The sequence below is a fragment of the Scyliorhinus canicula genome, unplaced genomic scaffold, assembly GCF_902713615.1.
Source record: "Scyliorhinus canicula unplaced genomic scaffold, sScyCan1.1, whole genome shotgun sequence".
NCBI lineage: Eukaryota > Metazoa > Chordata > Chondrichthyes > Carcharhiniformes > Scyliorhinidae > Scyliorhinus > Scyliorhinus canicula.
In genome coordinates this window covers 334,224-355,762 of record NW_024056010.1, presented here as the reverse complement: position 1 = coordinate 355,762, position 21,539 = coordinate 334,224, and the positions used below count along the sequence as shown (strand labels likewise).

Genomic DNA, 21,539 nt, shown 5'->3' with positions numbered 1-21,539 from the left:
GTCCCAGGTTCGATTCCCGGCTGGGTCACTGTCTGTGTGGAGTCTGCACGTCCTCCCCCTGTGTGCGTGGGTTTCCTCCGGGTGCTCCGGTTTCCTCCCACAGTCCAAAGATGTGCGGGTTAGGTGGATTGGCCATGCTAAATTGCCTGTAGTGTCCTAATAAAAGTAAGGTTAAGGGGGGGTTGTTGGGTTACGGGTATAGGGTGGATATGTGGGTTTGAGTAGGGTGATCATGGCTCGGCACAACATTGAGGGCCGAAGGGCCTGTTCTGTGCTGTACTGTTCTATGTTCTAAGACAGTAAAAAATACTTTTGAACATTTCTCCTCAGCGGATAGGAAAATATTGAAAATGAGATAAAGGTTGTTTGGCTGACAGTCAATCTTTTTTACTTTTTTAAAATAAATTTAGAATTCCCAATTCAGTTTTTCAAATTAAAGGGCAATTTAGCCTAGCCAATCCACCTAACCTGCACATCTTTGGGTTGTGGGGGTGAAATGTGCAAACTCCACACGGTCAGTGACCCGGAGCAAACCTGTGACCTCAGCGCCGTGAGACAGCAATGCTAACCACTGCACCACCGTGCTGCCCAAGTCAAACATTTTCCTGGTAGGTCAGGAGTCCTTTTGCTTCCCAATTGGCCAAGGAAGGCAGTGTGTCACAAAGATGGATGTGTTGACTGATTAATGGCTGGAGGAAATGAAAATGAAAATCACTTATTGTCACGAGTAGGCTTCAATGAAGTTACTGTGAAAAGCCCCTAGTCGCCACATTCCGGCGCCTGTTCAGGAGGCTGGTATGGGAATTGAACCGTGCTGCTGGCCTGCTTTAAAAGCCAGCGATTTAGCCCAGTGTGCTAAACCACCACCCAGGATGGTGACAGGTCATGTGATCAAACCTCCAGGAACACATTTAATCAAAGTTGGCAAGGAGAGAATGTTGTGAATTTCTATCCTAAACTGACAGTGAGGTTTCTGTAAATTTACAGGATACTGGAAGTGGAGGTTTAACAGACGGGAAACGCAAACCAAACGTCACATCGCGATCTGACAGAGTCACTCGGTTCATTAGAACCAGAATTTCAGCAGCATCTGGGTGTGGAAGGTAAAAGGTTTGTCTGTTCTGTCTGTGAGGGAAGATTTCAGGTCTCAGTGTGACTGGAAAAGCCCCCAGATTCACAAACTCTGGTTCGACCAAACCTGGAGAACTGTGTTCAGTTCTGGGCAACAAACCTGAGGAAGGATAGAATGGCCTTGGAGGGAGTGAGCACAGATTTACCCGAGTGATATCTGAACCCCCCGGGGTTAAATTACAAGGCGAGATTAGACTAAAATGTCAATGTCAGCTGGCAGCACGGTGACGCAGTGAGTAGCACTGTTGCCTCCCAGCGCCGAGGTCCCAGGTATTTCTCTCAGGTTTCTATCCAATTAAAAAAAAAAAATCATTTATTGTGTCTATTTCCAAACACTGTCCTGGGCAGCAAGTTTAAGGTCATTGCCACTGGCTGTGTAAAAACATTCTTCCTCATACCTTCTGGACCATTTACAGGCACAGATATGGAGCAATGTAGAAAATAGGACCAGGAGGAGACCATTTGGCCCTTCGAGCCTGCTCCATCATTCATAGCGATCAGAGCTGATTAGGCTCAATAGCCTAATCCCGCTTTCCCCCCGTATCCTTTGATCCCCTTCACCCTCAGTGCTGTATCTAACTACTTCTTGAAAACATGCAATGTTTTGGCTTTAATTAATTCCTGTGGCGACGCATTCCACAGGCTCACCGCTCTCTGGGTGAAGAAATTTCTCCTCATCTCTGCCCTAAATGGTCTACCCCGTATCCTCAGACTGTGACCCCTATTTCTGAACACACCACTATCGGGAACATCCTTCCTGAATCTACTCTGTCTCGCCCTGTTTTTTTTAAAACATAAATTTAGAGAGCCCAATTTTTTTTTTGCAATTAAGGGGCAGTTTTAGCGTGGCCAATCTACCTACCCTGCACATTTTTGGATTTGTGGGGTGAGACCCATGCAAACACAGGGAGAATGTGCAAACTCCACACAGACAATGACCCGGGGCAGGGATCGAACCCGGGTCCTTGGCGACATGAGGCAGCAGTGCTAACCACTGCGCCACCCACTTTTTATAGGTTTCTATGAGATCCCCCCCCCCCTTTCTTCTGAATTCTCATTCTAGTGAATACAATCCTAACCGATTCAGCCTAACCTGCACATCTTTGAACTGTGGGAGGAAACTGGAGCACCCGGAGGAAACCCACACAGACACGGGAAGAAACTGCAAACTCCACATAGTCAGGGTGGTAATTGAACCTGGGTCCCTGGTGCTGTGAGGCAGCAGTGCTACGCACTATGCCACCCACTGTCTTGCAGCCCTCAAGAGAAAAATAAATCCTCATCTCCATCTTAAATGGGTGACCCCTCACTTTGCAACAGTGACACCCTTGTTCCAGATTCTCCCACAAGAGGAAACATCCTCTCCATATCCACCCCTCAGGATCTTATATTGTTCAATCCAAGTTTTACGCAAAACTGCTTGTACGATCAGTGAATGGAAACAGAGTTTCTTTATCCACCCCATGGAAATCTGGCATAATCTTGTGGACCTGAATCAAATCTCCCCTCAACCTCTTTGCTGGAACCATTCTGTTAAATCTCCTCTGCACCTTCTCCAATAATTTTCACATCCTTCCTGAAGAGTGGTAACCAGAGCTTTATAAAGATTCATTGAATTGAATTAGAACCATAGAATTTCTACAGTGCAGAAGGAGGCCATTCGGCCCATCACGTCTGCACTGATTCTCTGAAAGGGCACCCTGCCAAGGCCCACACCCTTACCCTGTCCCTGTAACCCCATAGCCCCACCTAACCTGCACATCCCTGGACACTAACGGGCAATTTATCAAGGCCAATCCACCTAACTTTCCCTTCTTTGGATTGTTGAAGGAAACCTGAGCACCGGGTGGAAACCCACGCAGACAGTCACCAAGGTCGGAATTGAACCCGAGTCCCTGGCACTGTGAGGCAGCAGTGCTAATCATTGTGCCACCTGAAGCCTAGCTATCCTGTTTCGGTATCAATATTTCTAATTATGAAGCTCAAGGTCGAGTTTGCTTTGCCAATTACTCTCTCGCTATGTCTTGTAGATGTACAAAATCTCTCTTCGCCTCTTTCTCTCTCCTCCCAAACAGGCCAGTTGGGTTTTTATGACAATCCACCAGCTCTCATGGTCACTTTTTCCCAGAGCCGGCCCCACAAATGACCAGCTTCATTCAGCTCAATTTCACAACCTGCCTTTGTGTTTTTGTGGGTTCTCTCTCACTCCCTATTTTCTGTTTTAAATCAGTTTCACAGGGTGTTCGAAGGGGAGGATTCAAAGTCTGGAAACTCAAACCAAGCATCACATCAGGATCTGACAGAGCCCTCAATTCATCAAATCCTGAATATCTGCGGATTTTGAACATGGAAGAAAAAAGTATCGTTCACAGTGGGGAGAAATCGTACACGTGTCGTGTGTGTGGACGAGGATTCAGTCGATCATCGGTCCTCAAAAGCCACAAATGCAGTCACACTGAGGAGAAACAGTGGAAATGTGCGGACTGTGGGAAAGGATGTACTTACCCATCCAGGCTGGAAATTCATCGGCGCAGTCACACTGGAGAGAGACCATTCACCTGCTTCAAGTGTGGGAAGGGATTCACTCAGTTATCCCACTTGCACAAACACCAGCGTATTCACATTGGGGTGAGACCATTCACCTGCTCCAAGTGTGGGAAAGGATTCACTCAGCCATCCGCCCTACGCAAACACCAGCGAATTCATGTTGGGGAGAGACCATTCACCTGCTCCAAGTGTGGGAAAGGATTCACTCAGCCATCCGCCCTACGCAAACACCAGCGAGTTCACACTGATGAGAGACCTTTTCAATGTCCAGATTGCGGGAAGTGCTACAGATGTTCTGCGGAACTGCTGATCCATCAACGTGTTCACACTGACGAGAAACCATTCCGGTGCTCTCACTGTGGGACTGGGTTCACACGATCATTTTACCTCACTGTACATCAGCGAATTCACACTGCGGAGAGGCCGTTCATCTGCTCCCAATGTGGGAAGGGATTCACTCAGTCATCCAACCTGCTGTCACACCAGCGAATTCACACTGGGAAGAGGCCATTCACCTGCTCTCAGTGTGGGAAGGGATTCGCTCAGTCATCCACTCTGCGGAACCACCAGCGAATTCACACTGGGGAGAGGCCATTCACCTGCTCTCAGTGTGGGAAGGGATTCACTCAGTCATCGGCCCTGCGCAAACACCAGCGAATTCACATTGGGGGGAGGCCATTCACCTGTTCTTGGTGTCGGATGGGATTCCCTCAGTCATCTGACCTGGAGAAGCACCAGCGAATTCACACTGGGGGGAGGCCATTCACCTGCTCCAAGTGTGGGAAAGGATTCACTCGGTCATCCGACCTGGAGAAACACCAGCAAGTTCACACTGGGGAGAAACCATTCACCTGCTCCTGGTGTGAGAAGGGATTCACTCAGTCATCAGCCCTGCGGAGACACCAGAGAATTCACACTGGGAAGAGGCCATTCACCTGCTCCTGGTGTGGGAAGGGATTCATTGATTCATCCGACCTGCAGAGGCACCAGCCAGTTCACACTGGAGAGAGGCCATTCACCTGCCACAAGTGTGGGACGGGATTCACTCACTTATCCACCCTGCAGAGGCACCAGCGAGTTCACACTGGAGAGTGACTGTTCACCTGCTCCAAATGTGAGAAGGGATTTACCGCTTCATCCCACCTCCTGACACACCAACGAGGCCACACAGCAGTTACCTTAACGGCATTCAAAAAGCATCTTGACAAACACATGGACAAGATGGATATAGTGGGATATGGCACAAGGGTTTTGGCCAAGGTAGCTATCATGACCGGTACAAGCTTGGAGGGCCGAACGGACTGTTCCTGTGCTGTATTGTTCTTTGATCGCTGTGCAGTGTTTGATTTTTGCTGTTCTTCACATTCAGGACTGAACCATGTTCATTTGGGTCTCTTTCTGCTGATAACAAACTCCAGCCCATTTACAGGGGCTAATATTCTGGCTAAAAGTCAAATACATCAGATTTGTGTGAAATACGCAGTGTGTTGAAACTTTTTAATATCTCTGACACAAGTTAGTTCCTTTTGAAGTACTCTCGCTCTCCCCTGTCTCTTCCATCCTCACCTCCAACAAGAAGTGTGAGGAGCTTGTGGAGCTTCTTTGTGACTGAGATTGAATCAATCCGATCAGCTGCCTCTGCTGCTTCCCTCCCTTACACAAACCCACCGGACCAAACTGTCTCTAAATGTCATCCTTCCCCAAGCCCTGAACCCACATCTTTCTCTAGTTTCTCTCCCATCTCCCCTCGTTCCCTCTCATAGCCCATCTTGTCCATGAGACCCAGCTTCTGCTTCATTGACCATATTCCCACTGAGCTACTGATCAGCCAACTACTGAGTCCACGGATATTGTCAACATTTTTCTCTTCAAGTGTCCCTCTATCCTTCAAATCTGCCATCATCACCTCCTCCTCCATAAAACAAACCCTTGACCCTGCCATCCTTACAAATTACTGCCCCATCTTCAACCTCCCTCTCCTTTCCAAAACATATTGCCACCTCCCAAATCCTTGCCCATCTTTCCCAAAACTCCCATGTTTGAGTCCCTTCAATCAGGTCTCTGCCCTGTCACAGTGAAATACAAGAAACAAACAGAATCTCACCCGGAGAGAAAGACAGACAATCTGGGAGCTTGGATCCAACATTGATATGTTCATAAGATCAGAAGACAAGGGTAGCAGCAGTCATTATCGAGGGACAACAATACCTACTGGAGACAGACAGACAACTAAACAGCATGAATCACAACACCAAGCTACCTACACCAATATACCCCAGACAGGAAGGAGAATTGGAGACAGACTGGAAGAACTCAGACTCCAGACACATTAACCAAAAACAGATGGAATATCTGAAGGAACAACAGGTAGAACCAAGGAAGTTCTACCTAAAATACACAAACACATAATCTTTATTATTGTTACAAGTAGGCTTACATTAATACTGCAATGAAGTAACAGTGAAAAGCCCCTAGTCGCCACATTCCGGCGGCTGTTTGGGTACATAGAGGGAGAATTCAGAATGTCCAATTCACCTAATAAGTATGTCTTTCGGGACTTGTGGGAGGAAACCGGAGCACCCGGAGGAATCCCATGCAGGCATGGGGAGAACGTGCAGACTCCACACAGACAGTGATACAAGTGGGAATTGAACTCTGAACCCTGGTGCTGTGAATCAATTGTGCTACCCCCAGGGAAATCCCACCAGTCACATCCATCGGTTCAGGCAGAAGGAGGCCATTCAGCCCATCGAGCCTGCACCGGCCATCGGATATGGTACCCTACTTCAGCCCATGCCTCACCCACCTAACCTTTGTTTGGACACTAAGGGGCAATTTAGCACGGCCAATCCACCTAACTTGCCCATCTTTGGACTGGGAGAAAACTGGAGCACCCGGAGGGAACCCACACAGACACGGGGAGAATGTGCAAACTCCACACAGTCACCCAAGGCCGGAATAGCTGAAACATCAGCACACTGCTCCTCGTAGATATAATTAGTGGATTACAAATGTGTGTAATCTAGAGTTAAAACTGAAAATGCCAGATTAACTCCACAGGCCTGGCAGCATTGTCGAATCCCTACAGTGCATAAGGAGGCCATTTGGCCCATTGAGCTTGCACCAACCCGACAAAAGAGCACGCAACACAGGCGCACTTCCCCTGCCCTCTCCCCGTAACCCCATTTCACCTTTTGGACACTCGGGCAATTTATAGCGCGTTCACGCTGGGTAAAGACCATTACCCTGCCTTGAGTGTGGAAAGAGATTCACTCACTCTGCCCACCTCACTTCACACCAACGTGTTCACTCTGACACGAGACCTTTTAAATGTTCCACCTGTGAGAAGAGTTTCAAAGGTAAAATGGATCTGCTGATTCACCAACGCAGTCACACTGGAGAGAGGCCGTTCACCTGCTCAGTGTGTGGGAAGGGATTCGCACAGCATTCCCTCCGGCTGAAACACCAGCGCATTCAGCGCAGTGAGGGAGTGTTGATCTGTTCCCAACGTGGGAAGGGATTCATTTGGGCATCTACCCTGCAGACACACCAGCGAGTTCACAAGTGCCTCCAGGACTCTGCTGTTATTGATGTTAATCACATCCAGGACTGAACCTAAATCACATCCAGGACTGAACCATGTTCATTCTGTCAGATGGAGTTTGTTTGAGTTGATGTTAATAATCCCAGAAACAGATTAGAATAGACTGGTGCTTGATAGCCGGCACAGACACAATGGGACAAAGGGCCTTGTTCTGTGCTTAAAACCCTATTACTCGAACCCATCTCACTTCACACCAACATGTTCACTCTGACACAAGACATTTTATGTGTTCTGACTGTGAGAAGAGCTTTAGAAGCAAAATGAATCTGCTGACTCACCAACAGTGCTCACACTGGAGAGAGACCATTCAGTGCTCCGAGAGTGGGAAGAGATTCTCTCATTCATTCACCCTGCAGATACACCAGCGATTTCACAAGTTACAGGAGTTGGATTCTGCTGTTATTGCTGCTGTGAGTCACATCCAGGACTGAACCATGTTCATTCTGACAGTTGGAGTTTGTTTCTGTTGATGTTAATAATCCCTGTAACTGGAGTTTAATGTTCTGTATATAGATGAATTAAATCAGCTTTGTGTCGAACACACAGTGTTGGAGACCTTGATTTCTCGAAGATAAGAGGAGACTGATTAATGTCCTTTTACCGACTGTTCCATTGTTGGGTCTTTTCTCCTTTGTTAATGGAAGACTTGTAATTATGTAGCGCCTTTCACAACTTCAGGATGTCCCAAAGTGTTTTACAGACAATGATCTTCATTTGAAATGTAGTCACTGTTGTAATGTAGGAAATAGTCACCAAATGTGCACAGCGAGATCCCACAAACATAAATGTGATTGTGACCAGAGAATCTGTTCAGTGATGTATGTTGAGGGATGAATATTAAGCAGTAAACCAGGGAGAACTCCCCTGCTCTTTGGAATAACATCATGGGAACGTTTACACCCAACTGAGGGCAGATGGGGCCAGAGTTAAAGGTCTGATCTGGAAGACGGCACCTCTGACAGTGCAGTGCTCCCTCAGGACTGCATCAGAATATCAACCTGGATTTGATGTTCATGTTTCTGGAGGTGGATTTGAACCCACAACCTCCTGACTCAGAGATAAGACCTTCCCTTACTCTCACGGACAAGTGTCCGGGAGTCACAGATTATCCAAAAAGGGGGTCGAAATCATAGGTGATTTTAAAGCAGTTGATTAAGAAGCAACAGTTTACATTTAATGCAACAGCTAAATAGACAGAAAAGACGTATGGCCCTGGATCAGGTGGGAACAGTTTACTGGACCCACATCAGGGGGGTGCTTATCTCCTTGGCTGGAGGTAACAGCCTCCTCGGAATGTTTTATTGATCCTGGATCAGAGGGGTGCTGCTGTCTGGGGCTGGCAGTGACAGTCTCCTCGGAATGGTTTACTGGTCCCATATCAGGGAGATGCTGATCTCCGGGACGGGAGGTGAGTTTCCTCGGAATAGTTTACTGGTCCTGGATTCTGCCTTTATGACTAATCTCAGGCGGTAGAGGAATTGAACCCACGCTGTTGGACTGGCTCTGCATCACAAACCATTTGTCCAGGCAAATGAGCGGAACCAGCCCCCAATTTCTTATTTGGAAAATGTCCACAAGGTGGATCCCGGTGAACAGAGCAGGACAATTTTTACAGTCCGTGCTTTCGGTTGCGGCCATGCTTTGCTAGGTCGCACGTTCGGCAGCTCCCGCCAAGAACGGACTTTTGGGCCCTTTTGAGTAGCCCCAGCGGCACTGGTACGACGGTTCCCAGTGTGGGCAGGTGATAGTAAGGTTCCGCCAGCACTGTATGGAGTGGACCAGGAGTGGAGCGATCAAAAAAGTGGTTTTGGAGCAGCGAAGAGAGTGGCCCAGGAAGAGAAAGGTGGTGGCGGGTGGAGATCAAGCAGCGTGGGCGCTGTGGTCGCTGGAGCAGCAGGAGTTCCTCAAAAACTGCTTTGCAGAGCTGAGAGCAGAAATGCTGGCGCCAATGAAGGCGTCGATAGAAAAGCTGGTGGAGACCCAGAAGGCCTAATGGGCAGCGATTCGAGTGGTGTGGCAGAAGGCCTCAGAGAACAAGGACGAGATTCTGGGCCTGGCAGAGAAAGTGGAGGCGCACGAGGAACTACACAAGAAGTGGCAGGAGAAGTTTGAGGACCTGGAAAACAGGTTGAGGAGGAAGAATCTTCGGATTCTGGGTCTCCCTGAAGGAGTGGAGGGGGTCTGACGCTGGGGCATATGTAATTACAATGCTCAAAACGCTGATGGGCGTGGGAGCTTTTCCGACGCCCCAGGAGCTGGACGGGGCTCATCGAGTCCTGGCAAGGAGGCCCAAAGCCAACGAGCCGCCAAGGGCTGCAGTGGTGAGGTTCCACCGCTTTTTGGATAGGGAGTGCGTCCTGAGATGGGCGAAGAAAAAACAGAGCAGCAGGTGGGAGAATATGGAGATCCGAATCTACCAGGACTGGAGTGTGGAGGTGGTCAAGAAGAGGGCTGGCTTTAATCGTGCCAAGGCGGTTCTCCATCGGAAGGGAGTGAAGTTTGGAATGCTGCAGCCCGCGCGATTGTGGGTTATGTTTCTGGACCATCACCAATATTTTGAGGCGCCAGATGAGGCGTGGACCTTTATTCAGACTGAAAAGCTGGACTCGCGCTGAGGGTTTGTTGTGGGGGGTGTTCACTGTATTGTGGGGGTGTTCTTCTGCTGGTTTCAGGTTGAGAAGAGGGGACATGGGAAGGGGTGAGTGGAGTATGATATGGGGGCTGTGTGAGAGTGTGGGCGCCGTTACTGTAGGGGCAGGTCCCCGCTGATGAAGGGGGGGGGGGGTTGGAAGCCCAGGTTGGGGAGCTGGGGCGAGGTCGCAGAAAAAAGAGCTGTGCCATTGGGGGCGGGGCCGGCTCGGATGAAAAGCGTTGGCTTTTTCCCGCGTTAAGGAAGGGAGGGGCTGGGCCAGCAGGAGTCAGCTGACTTAAGGGAGCATAATGGGGGGAGCAGAATGACTGGACGGTGGTCTGGCTGGGGGGGGGGGGGACTGGGTTGCTGCTGTATCGGCCAAAGGGGAGCTGGAGGTAGAAGAGGGAGTCGGGGTGGGGGTCCGCCGCCTGGGGGAGTGGAGGGTGCGGGATGCGCAGGCACGTGGCTGGCCTACGAAAGGGGATGGCTAGTCAGCACGGGGGGGGGGGGGCGAATAGCCCCCTGATCCAGCTGATAACATGGAATGTGAGGGGCTGGTCAAGAGGGCCCGGGTGTTCGCGCACTTAAAGGGACTGAAGGCAGACGTGGTCATGCTACAGGAGACACACTTGAACGTGGCAGATCAGGTTAGGCTGAGAAAGGGATGGGTCGGGCAATTTTTTCACTCAGGGCTGGATGCAAAGAATAGAGGGGTTGCAATACTGGTGGGGAAACGGGTGTCGTTTCAGGCGATGAATATTGTGGTGGATAATGGAGGTCGGGATGTGATGGTGAGTGGTAGGTTGCAGGGGATGCGGTTGGTACTGGTGAATGCTTATGCCCCCTCCCCCCACCTGGGTTTATGGACCAGGTGGGGGGAGTGGATCCGTGGAGGTTTGCCAGGCCGGTGGCCGGAGAATTTTCTTTTTTCTCCCACGTCCATAACGCCTATTCCCGGGTATATGTCTTTATAATTAGTAGGGCTCTAATCCCGAAAGTGGAGGGAATGGAATATTCGGCTATAGCCATCTTGGACCACGCCCTGCATTGGGTGGACCTGGCGTTGCGGGAGGAGGAGGTGTGCGAGCGGGTCCGGGGGGTGTATTTAAAAATACATGGACACCAACGATAATAGGAAGGTGCAGGTGGGGTAGTCTGGGAGGTTTTGAAGGCGGTGGTTAGGGGAGAGCTCATTTCCATTAGGGCCGATAGGGAGAAGAGAGAGAGGAGGGAGAGGGAGAGATTAGTGGGGGAGATATTAAGGGTGGACAGGAGCTATGCAGAGGCTCCCGAGGAGGGGCTGCTTAGGGAGCGACAAAACCTCCAAATGGAATTTGATCTATTGAGCACGGTAAAAGCAGAGGTGCAGTGGAGGAAAATGCAGGGGGCGGTATATGAGTATGGGGAGAAGGTGAACCGGTGCTGGCACATCAGCTTCGTAAGAGGGAGGCAGCGAGGGAGATTGGTGGAATTAGGGATAGAGGGGGGAATATGGTGCGAAGTGCGGTGAGAATAAACGAGGTGCTTAGGGATTTCTCTGGGGATCTGTATAGGTCTGAGCCCCCGGGGGTGGGGATGCAGCAGTTTCTAGATCAACTGACGTTCCCGAGGGTGGAGGAGGAGCAGGTGGCTGGTTTGGGGGCACCGATTGGGCTGGAGGAGCTGGTTAAGGGATTGGAGAGCATGCAGGCGGGGAAAGCTCCAGGACTGCACGTGTTCCTGGTTGAATTCTACAGAACGTATGTGGACCTGCTGGGCCCGTTGCTGGTGAGAACTTTTAATGAGGGGAGGGAGGAGGGGACCCTGCCCCCAACAATGTCCCGGGCACTGATCTCACTGATTTTGAAGCGGGAGAAGGATCTATTGTAATGTGGATCGTATGGGCCGATTTTGCTCCTCAATGTAGATGCTTAGTTATTGGCGAAGGTTCTGGCTACGAGGATTGAGGACTGTGTCCCAGGGGTGATCCACGAGGACCAGACGGGGTTTGTGAAGGGCAGGCAGTTAAATACAAATGTGCGGAGGCTCTGAAATATGTTCATGATGCCCTCGGTGGAGGGGGAAGCGGAGGTAGTGGCGGCCATGGACACGGGGAAGGCTTATGATCAGGTGCAGTGTGAGTATCTCTGGGAAGTGCTTCGGAGGTTTGGGTTTGGAGAAGAGTTCATAAGATGGGTGAGGCTGTTATATAGGGCCCCAGTGGCGAGCGTGGCTATGAAACGTTGGAGGTCGGAGTATTTCAGGTTGTACCGTGGGAATTGAGCCGCTGGCCATGGCACTGAGGGAATCTTGGAACTGGAGGGGATTGGTCTGGGGGGGGGGGGGGGGGGGGCGGTGTGGAACACCGGGTGTCATTTTCTGCTGATGACCTGTTGTTCTCTGTTGCAGACCCAGTGGAGGGGATGGTGGAGGTTATGCGGATCATTGAGGAGTTTGGGGACTTTTCGGGTTATAAGCTCAACGCGGGAAAGAGTGAGCTTTTTGTGGTGCATGCGGGGGACCAGGGAAGGCGGATAGATGAGCTACCGTTGAAGAGGGCGAAGAGGAGCTTTTGATACCTGGGGATCAGGTAGCTAGGAGCTTGGGGCCCTTCATAAGCTCAATTTGGCACGGTTGGTGGAACAGATGGAGGAAAATTTCAAGAGATGGCATGTGCTGTCACTTTCCCTGGCGGGCAGGGTGCCGTCGGTCAGGATGATGGTCCTCCCGAGGTTCCTGTTCGTGTTCCAGTGCCTGCCCCTTCTTATCCCCAAGGCTTTTTAAAAATGGGTCAGCAGGGTATTATGGGATTTGTATGGGCGAATAAGACCCCGAGGGTGAAGAGGGTGTTTTTGGAGTGTAGCAGGGACAGAGGGGGCTGGCGCTGCCAAATCTATGTGGCTATTATTGGGCAGCTAATGTGGCGATGATCCGCAAGTGGGTAATGGAGGAGGAGCGAGTGGCGTGGAAGAGGCTGGAGGTGGTGTCTTGTGTGGGTACAAGTCTGGGGGCGCTGGTGACGGTACCATTGCCACTCCTGCTGACAAGATACACCACGAGTCCGGTGGTGGTGCGACTCTGACGATCTGGGGGCAGTGGAGGCGACATAGGGGCGATTTGGCGGCCTCGGTCTGGTCCCCAATACGAGCGAACCACAGGTTCGTCCCGTGTAGGATGGGGGGTTCCTGAGCTGGCATCGGGCAGGGATTAAAAGAATGGGGGACCAATTCATCGATGGGACTTTTGCTTGCCTAGGGGCGCTAGAGGATAAATTTGGTTTACCTCCCGCGAATGCTTTTAGGTGCATGCATGTGAGGGCATTTGTGAGATGGCAGGTGAGGGAATTTCCGCTGCTCCCAGCACGTAGAATTCAGGACAGGGTGATTTCGGGTGTGTGTGTTGGAGAAGGCAAGGTCACGGCGATCTATCAGGAACTGCAGGAAGTGGAGGAGGCCTCGGTGGAGGAGTTAAAGGGCAAGTGGGAGGACGAGCTCGGGGAGGAGCTGGATGAGGATCTGTGGGCTGATGCCCTGAGTAGGGTTAATTCCTCCTCTTGCGCCAGGCTTAGCCTCATATAGTTCAAAGTTGTTCATAGGGCGCATATGACAGGGGCGAGGATGAGAAGGTTCTTTGGGGTGTGTGAGGTGCTCGGGGAGCCCAGCAAATCACGCCCATATGTTCTGGACGTGCCCGGCGCTGGAGGGGTCCTGGAGGGGCTTTGCGAGGACTATGTCCAAAGTGGTGAACACCCGAGTCAAGCCGAGCTGGGGATAGCATTATTTGGGGTATCAGACGAGCCGGGAGTGCAGGAGCCAAACAAAAGGCTGGTGTTCTGACCTTTGCGTCCCCGGTAGCCCGGCGGAGGATCCTACTAATGTGGAGGGATATGAAGCCCCCAAGCATGAAAGTTTGGATTAATGATATGGCAGGGTTCATCAAGCTGGAAACTTTGCCATTTGAAAACCAGTTGGACTTTAACCTGGTGCTGTGAGACTTCTCATGGATTTAAAATGAGGTATGCTCAAGACACCCACCAGCTGGCGCATTCCACGTTGCAGGAGGTGTGAAGTAAAAAAACTCACCAATATTCTTAGAATTCCCCCTATGCCAATAAAAATCAAGATATTCTAAATGGTGAACAGGGATTCTCACTCCCTGACTCCGATGCAGACTTAAGTAGGTGCTACTGTATTTGGGTAAAACTAATATTTCCAGTTATCCCCCGGTATAATTTGCTGTTTTGCTCGGTTTTCGTGTTCTATCCGTCCCATGACCGAGGGCAGCTATGAGAGATGACTCTGCTGGCTGCTAGCCATTCAGGGTTTAAACTGCCCTTCTAACAGTAGTTAAATTTATGACATTATCGTAAAGTAACTTCGTTTTGCTCTTGACTGTTCAGTGTACCTTTAATCTTAATTACATTTAACACAACTACGTTTTCATGATGAGCATGACTTTAGTTCATCGAACTCTGATTACATTTTTTTCCTTGTAATGTTCAAAAGTGCTTTGATCCTAGAGGGGTGTTACATTTGGCTCCTGTCACTTCTAAAGTTGTTTTATTACCAAATAGTGCCCTTAGCTTGTCAGACCTCTGACCACGACTTGGTGTTAACTTGTGCTCTCGTGGACACATCGTCTCTGGCTTCCCATATTCAACTGGTGTCAGCAGGATTTCACACCTAATCGTTTGTCACCCAATACAACTGGATATCCTCGCAATTCTTTTTTAACTGCTTACTAAAATAATTAACTTCAAAGAAGGTGCGAAATACTGTATCCCTTCATGTAATTAAAAGATCAATCTGCTTTAACTTGAAAGACAGGCATCAGTTTTACATAATGAGCTGTCAGAAGCTGTTTTCTTAACGCCTGTTTCATAAAGGCTACCTTCTTTTACTGCTGCTGTTAACCCCTCGTGAGATTTTCCCTACATTTTCTAATGTACCCTCAGGTTTTGTCAGACTTCCATGTTTCCAATGACATATTTTCTCATTTTACTTTACAGGTGATAATCAGAGAATCATGGAATTTGCCTTGCGGAAGGAGGCCATTAGGCCGAACGAGCCTAAAGACCCTTGAAAGACCACCTCCTCCTACAAATAGAGTAGAATAGAACAGTACAGCACAGAAAAGGCCCTTCAGCCCTCGATGTTGTGCCGAGCAATGATCACCCTACTCAAACCCACGTATCCACCCTATACCCGTAACCCAACAACCCCTCCTCTTAACCTTACTTTTTAGGACACTACGGGCAATTTAGCATGGCCAATCCACCTAACCCGCACATCTTTGGACTGTGGGAGGAAACCGGAGCACCCGGAGGAAACCCACGCACACACGGGGAGGACGTGCAGACTCCGCACAGACAGTGACCCAGCCGGGAACCGAACCTGGGACCCTGGAACTGTGAAGCATTTATGCTAACCACCATGCTACCGTGCTGCCCTAATCCTCCAAACAAGGAAAGCGCCCATCAATAAACATGTTGCCCAGCCTCTCAATCTCTGCTCTATGCCACCCCCCAAACCCTCCTTCCAACCTTCCCAGTACATAGCGTGGTTCCCACAAATTGGAGCCCGCGCCACCGCTCCCTCCACTCCCATCTGCTTCCGCCACTGCCCCCAAACTCTCAGAGCTGCCCCTACCACCGGGCTTGTGGAGGACCGAGCCAGCGAGAATGGCAGCGATGCCATCACCAGTGAAATTAAACTTGTGCCCCTACATGATGTCGCCTCGACCTGCTCCCATAGCGAACCTTCCCCCACTACCCACTCCCTGATCATAGCTACATTTGCCGCCCAGTATTAATTCCTGAAGTTCGGTAAAGCCAGCCCCTCCCCCGCGCTGCTCCGCTCCAACAGCAGCTTCCTTATTCGCGGGGTTCTACCCGCCCATACAAACCCAGAAATCATTGCATTGACCATCTTAAAAAAAGCTTTTGGAATAAAAACAGAGACACACTGGAAAATAAACAGAAATCTCTGCAAAACCATAATTTTTAGGGTATGTACCCCCCCCCCCCCCTCCCCCGTGACAGCGGGAGCATGTCCCATCTCCAAAAATCCTCCTTCATTTACTCAACCAATCGGGCCAGATTTAATTTATGTAACTACTCCCATCCCCGTGCCACCTGAATTCCCAAGTATTGAAAACTCCCTCCCATCACTTGAAATGGCATCTCCCCATGCCTCCTCTCCTGCCCTCTCACCTTGGTCACAAAGACTTCTGGCATCATGGTTGAGGAGAATATCACAGGTCTACTCAGGGAGGGCACCTCAGATGGCTCATGCAACAATGCAATATGGGTAGAGCTGAGGAATAGGAAGAGTTCAGTCACAATGCTGAGGGTTTACTATAAGCCTTCCAACAGCCAGGGGGATAGAAGAGCAGATATGTAGGCAGAATTTGGAAAGGTGTAAAAGCAACAGGATTGGTGTGGTGGGTGATTTTAACATCCCCTATATGACTGGCACTCCCTTTGTGTTCGGGGAATGGATGATGCAGAGTTTGTAAGTTGCATCCAGGAAGGTTTCTCGAAACAAAATGTTGCTAGTCCAACTACGGAAGGGGACATACTGGATCTAGTGTTGTTAAATGAACCGGGCCAGGTGGTCAACGTTTCAGTAGGGGAGCATTTTGGCAACAGAGATCATAATTCCGTACGTTTTAAGGTACTGCTGGACAAAGATCAAGTAGTTCTCGGCTGATGGTGCTAAATTGGGGGAAGGCCATTTATATACAAATTCGCGGGAACTGAAGACCCGAGGTCGGGCACGGACATTTGAGATTAAATAAGTATCTGGCATGTGGGAGGCTTTCAAATGTCAGCAGCTCGAAATTCAGGACAGGGACGTTCCTGTGAGGAAGAAGGATATATATGGGACGTTTTGGGAACCCTGGATAACGCGGGATATTGTGAGCCTCGTCCAAAGGAAAAAATAAGCATTTGTAAGGGTTAGAAGGCGAAGAACAGAGGAAGCCCGTGAGAATACAACTAAAGTAGGAAAGAACTAAAGCATGGAGTCAGGAGAGCTAAAAGCGACCACGGAAAGTCATTGGCAAATAGGTTTAAGGAAAATCCCAAGGATTTTTACACGTAAATAAAGAGCAAGAGGACAGCCAGGGAAAGGGCTTGTCAACTCAAGGACAGGGGATGGAATCTATGCGTGGAACCAGAGGAAATTGGCGAGGTACTGAATGATAGTTTGCATCAGTATTCGCGAAAGAGAAAGACTTGGTGTTGATGAGCCTGGGGAAGGATGTGCAAATACTCTGGGTCACATTGAGATCGAAAAGTTGAAGGTGTTGAGCGTCTTGAAAAACATTAAGTGAGATAAGTCCCCAGGGCCTGATTGGATCTACCCAGAGTACTGAGAGAGGCAAGGAAGGAAATTTCTGGGGCCTTGTCAGAAATCCTTGCATTCCTGCTGGTTACAGATGAGGTCCCAGAGGACTGGAGAATAGCCAATGTTTTTCCTTTGTTTGAGAAGCGTAGCAATGATAATTCAGGAAATTACAGGCTGCTGAACCTCATGTCAGTGGTAGGGAAATTATTGGAAAGGATTCTTTGAAATAGGATTTACTCCCTATTGGAAGCAAATGGATGTATTAGCGAGAGACAGTGTGGTTTTGTGAAAGAGAGAAAACTAACTTGATTAAGTTTTTGAAGGAAGTAACAAAGATGATTGATGACGGCAGGGCAGTGGATGATGTCTAAATCCACTTCAGTTTGGTACTTGACAAGATCCATCACAGCAGACTGGTTCAGAAAGTGAAGTCAGACGGTATTACAAGTGAGCTGGCAAGATGCATACAGAACTGGCTCAGCCATAGAAGACAGAGGGTAGCAGTGGAAAGGGTGCGTTTATGAATGGAGGGCTGTGACTAGTGGTGTTCTGCAGGGATGAGTGTTTGGACCTTTGCTCTTTGTAATATATTTTAATTATTTGGAGGAAAATGCAACTGGTCGGATAAGTAACTGTGCGGATGACATAAGGGCTCTTGAAGTTGCAGAAAGTGATGAGGACTGTCAGAGGATGTAGCAGGATATTGGTTGGAAACGTGGGCGGAGTGATGGTAGATGATGTTTAATCGGTATAAATGTGAGGTAACGCATTTTGGGAGGTCTCATACAGGTGGAAAATATGCAGTAAATAGCCGAACCCTTAAGAGTATTGTCAGGCAGAGGGGTCTGGGTGTACAGGTCCACAGGTCATTGAAAGTGACAGCGCAGGTGGAGAAGGTAGTCAAGAAGCTATCTGGCATGCTTGCCTTCATCGGCCGGGGCATTGAGTATAAAAATTGGCAAGTGATGCTGTAGCTATATAGAACATTAATTAGACCACTTGGAATATAATGTTCAATTCTGGTCGCCACACTGCCAGAAGGATGTGGAGGCTTTGGAAAGGGTACTGAAGAGGTTCACCAGAATGTTGCCTGGTATGGAGGGCATTAGCTATGAAGAGATGTTGTATAAACTCTGTTTCTTCTCACTGGAATGACAGAGGTTGAGGGGCGACCTGATAGAAGTCTACAAAATTATGAGGGGCATGGACAGATTGGATAGTCAGAACCTTTCTCCCAGGGTGGAAGAGTCAATTACGAAGGGACATTGGTTTAAGATGTGAGGGGCAAAGTTTAGAGGAGATCTGCGAAGGACGTTTTTTTACACAGAGGGTAGTAGTTGCCTGGAACTGGCTGCCGGAGGGGATGGTGGAAGCAGGTCCCATAGAAACATTTAAGGGACGTCTTGTCATGTACATAAATAGGATGGGAATAGAGGGATCCAGAACTCGGAATTGTAAAACGTTTCAGATTTGGCGGGCAGCATGGACGGCACAGCCTTGCAGGGCTGAAGGACCTGTTCCTGAGCTGTACTTTCCTTTATTATTTGTTATTTGTTCAACTGAGATACTTGGCCCCGTCACACACCTTAATGTTCACAAATCAGCCACATTGATCCGCAATTATGCACAATCTAACTTTTGGAAACTCCAGGAATGTTGATAAGGTGGCACATCAGTGGAACCAGCTGGAACCGACTTCTTGATCAATTAATACAACAATGACTTGGTAATGGCAAATTAAGTTTAATTAAGTTTAGTTGACTTTTATGATGAGTCACACATATGGTTAATGCGGCCATTTCTGTTGATGGGCTTCGAGAAGTCTTTAGAAAATGTGCTGCACCACAGCCGAGGGAGTTGTGATGAGTGTAGGAATTTTAGATATTTTGTATTATGTGTTGGAGAAGTAAGGGTTAAACGCCTGGGTTAGAGTGTGTTGACTGCTGAAACAATGTTTTCAAAGATTCTAAAGTTTCAAGACAACACGCTTTTGGGAGCTAGAGATTGATTAACCATCGTAAAAAGCTTGGGCAATGCAATTTTGTTTTGATTAATGGAGTCAATTCGTTTTCAGCTTGGGGAGATGCTGTCATTGCTGGGTGGAACTAAGGCATCAGATAGTTTGAGGAAGGAGTTTGGATTCTGTTCTGATCTGGCCGAAGCTATGCGCACAGTGAAATCCCCACTGTAAGTTAGTTAAAAGAGATTAACCGTATGTAAAGAAGTGCCGATATGCCTGAGGACGCTGGTGAGCTGAAACAAGCCCGTTGAAACAGCCTTTGAAGACATGCAGCTAGAATGTCTGACAGCTATTGTCGGGTATTATGTTAAAGATTTTAATATCGTGTTAGTAATAAAGTTTGTTTGTTTTAATAGACCATATCTCGATTTCTTCGTGCAATCACTCCTGGAGCAAGGTATCGTTTCATCATAGTTTTACAAAATTAAAATAAAACATTGGGGGTTCGGTCAAGTATCCTATCCACTATTGGGGTCTGGCCTGGGATTGTGATATTAAGTATGGAGCTCATATAATATAATGGATAGTAGCAATATGGAAATTAATTCGTCTGAGCACGAAACAAGTAACAGTATTGGCCAGCTGATGTTTGGCATGTTGTAAGGTTTGTCGTGAAGTACTCGGAGGCATTGTAGTAAGATGATTGGGAGAACAATTAGCGGGGGCGTGATGAATTTTTTTTCACTCAGAGGGTGGTGGGTGTCTGGAATTCATTGTCTCGGAAGGTCGTTGAGGCTGAAAAGCTCAACTAATTTAAACGATACCTGGGGGTGCATTTGAAGTGCTGTAACCTGCAAGGTTACGGACCAGTTGCTGGAAAGTGATAGAGAAATGAGCGACTAGTGGATTTTCTCTTGTCGTGGCCGGCGCAGACACTATTGTCTGAATGGCCTCTTTCTGCACGGTACCTTTTCTATGGTTCTATATAGAGGGGGTTTACTGTCTATCTAATCCAGCACTAAACCTGTCCTCGCCGTGTTTGAGAGGTGCAGCAGAAAGGGAGTTTCTCTCTCTATCTAACCCCGAATGTACCCGTCGGGAAAGCCACTGATTGGCCGTTGAAGAAGGAACTTCACTGTGTATCTATCATGGAATATATTAGATATTAGATCCGAGGGTATCCACAACCCAAATGGTTAAATTGGAACTGCGGGTAAGTTGAAAATGCCTTGGGAATGTATGCTGGCACAGTCTACAGCCGCGTTACTCTGAATCTAACCCCATGCTGTGCCTGCACCGTAGCGTTTGACTGAGACACTGTACAGGCAGTTTTAATTTTCCAATTTCCGTTCTGCTCGGGCTGGGATGGATCAGTGTAGTGCCCTTTACAAGAAACTGGCATGTGATTTTGACGAATCATCATATGAAAGAGTTCAGAGAGGTTCTTCTGGCTGTGTGGTCATTCTGCCTCTGCGTTTTCTGATAACATCATGCGAAAGTGATGGGCTGCCATGATCCCCCCGTGTGTGTGTGCGGGGGGAGGGGGCAGTGCGGAGTGGGTTGGGGGGGGGAGGCTTTAATAGGGAAAATCGAAAGCTGGGGAGGAACCTTAGAAAAAGAAATGCAAACAATTTCAAGTTAATTAATTTAACAATTTATTGACAAATTCACACAGAGTATGTTCGGGAGAACGTATGTTTCAAACTTACACTAAGAGGATACAACAGCTTAGAGAGTAATTGAGAAAAGAGCACTTGGGGTCTGAGCTACCAGCACTATCTACACCTGTAACATACCAGTGAGCAAATATAACTGCGACATAAAAGGAAGAAACATCTGAGCACAGGAGCCAGAAAAGCTATTTATGAGCACATTAACAAAAACTAAAGTGAAAATCGAAGTTACCTTAACCGTATAATGATGACGCCCTCCCCAATAGCAAAGTGGATGTACCTGCACAACATGGACTGCAACGGATCAAGAAGACAGCTCACCACCACCTTCTGAAGAGCAATTATGGTTAGGCAACAAATGGTGGCCCAGCCAGCGAAACCCACATCCCGCAAAAATGAACAACGAAACAAAAACACGCAAGATGTCCAATCATGATTCTTTTCAACTACAGGTTACGAATCGAAACAGTCGCTTGATCACTCTGCACTTGAATATTGCTGAAAACACAGGTATGATTCCGAAGATTCTGGATGTGCAAAATGGAGAACCTCAGCAAGATGTTTCTCTCGTCACAAAAGAAACTGGCATCATAAAATAAAGACGTCTTTCTTTAAGAGTGATCAAGAGAAGATGTTTATTATTGTAATCCAGAGGTGCCTATAA

General features: G+C 48.5%; 1 pseudogene; it reads left to right on the top strand.

Annotated features, from left to right (window-relative positions):
* The first annotated feature begins 1,055 nt into the window (after positions 1-1,055).
* On the top strand, positions 1,056-21,474 carry LOC119961448 (annotated as a pseudogene).
* Positions 21,475-21,539: the final 65 nt, after the last annotated feature.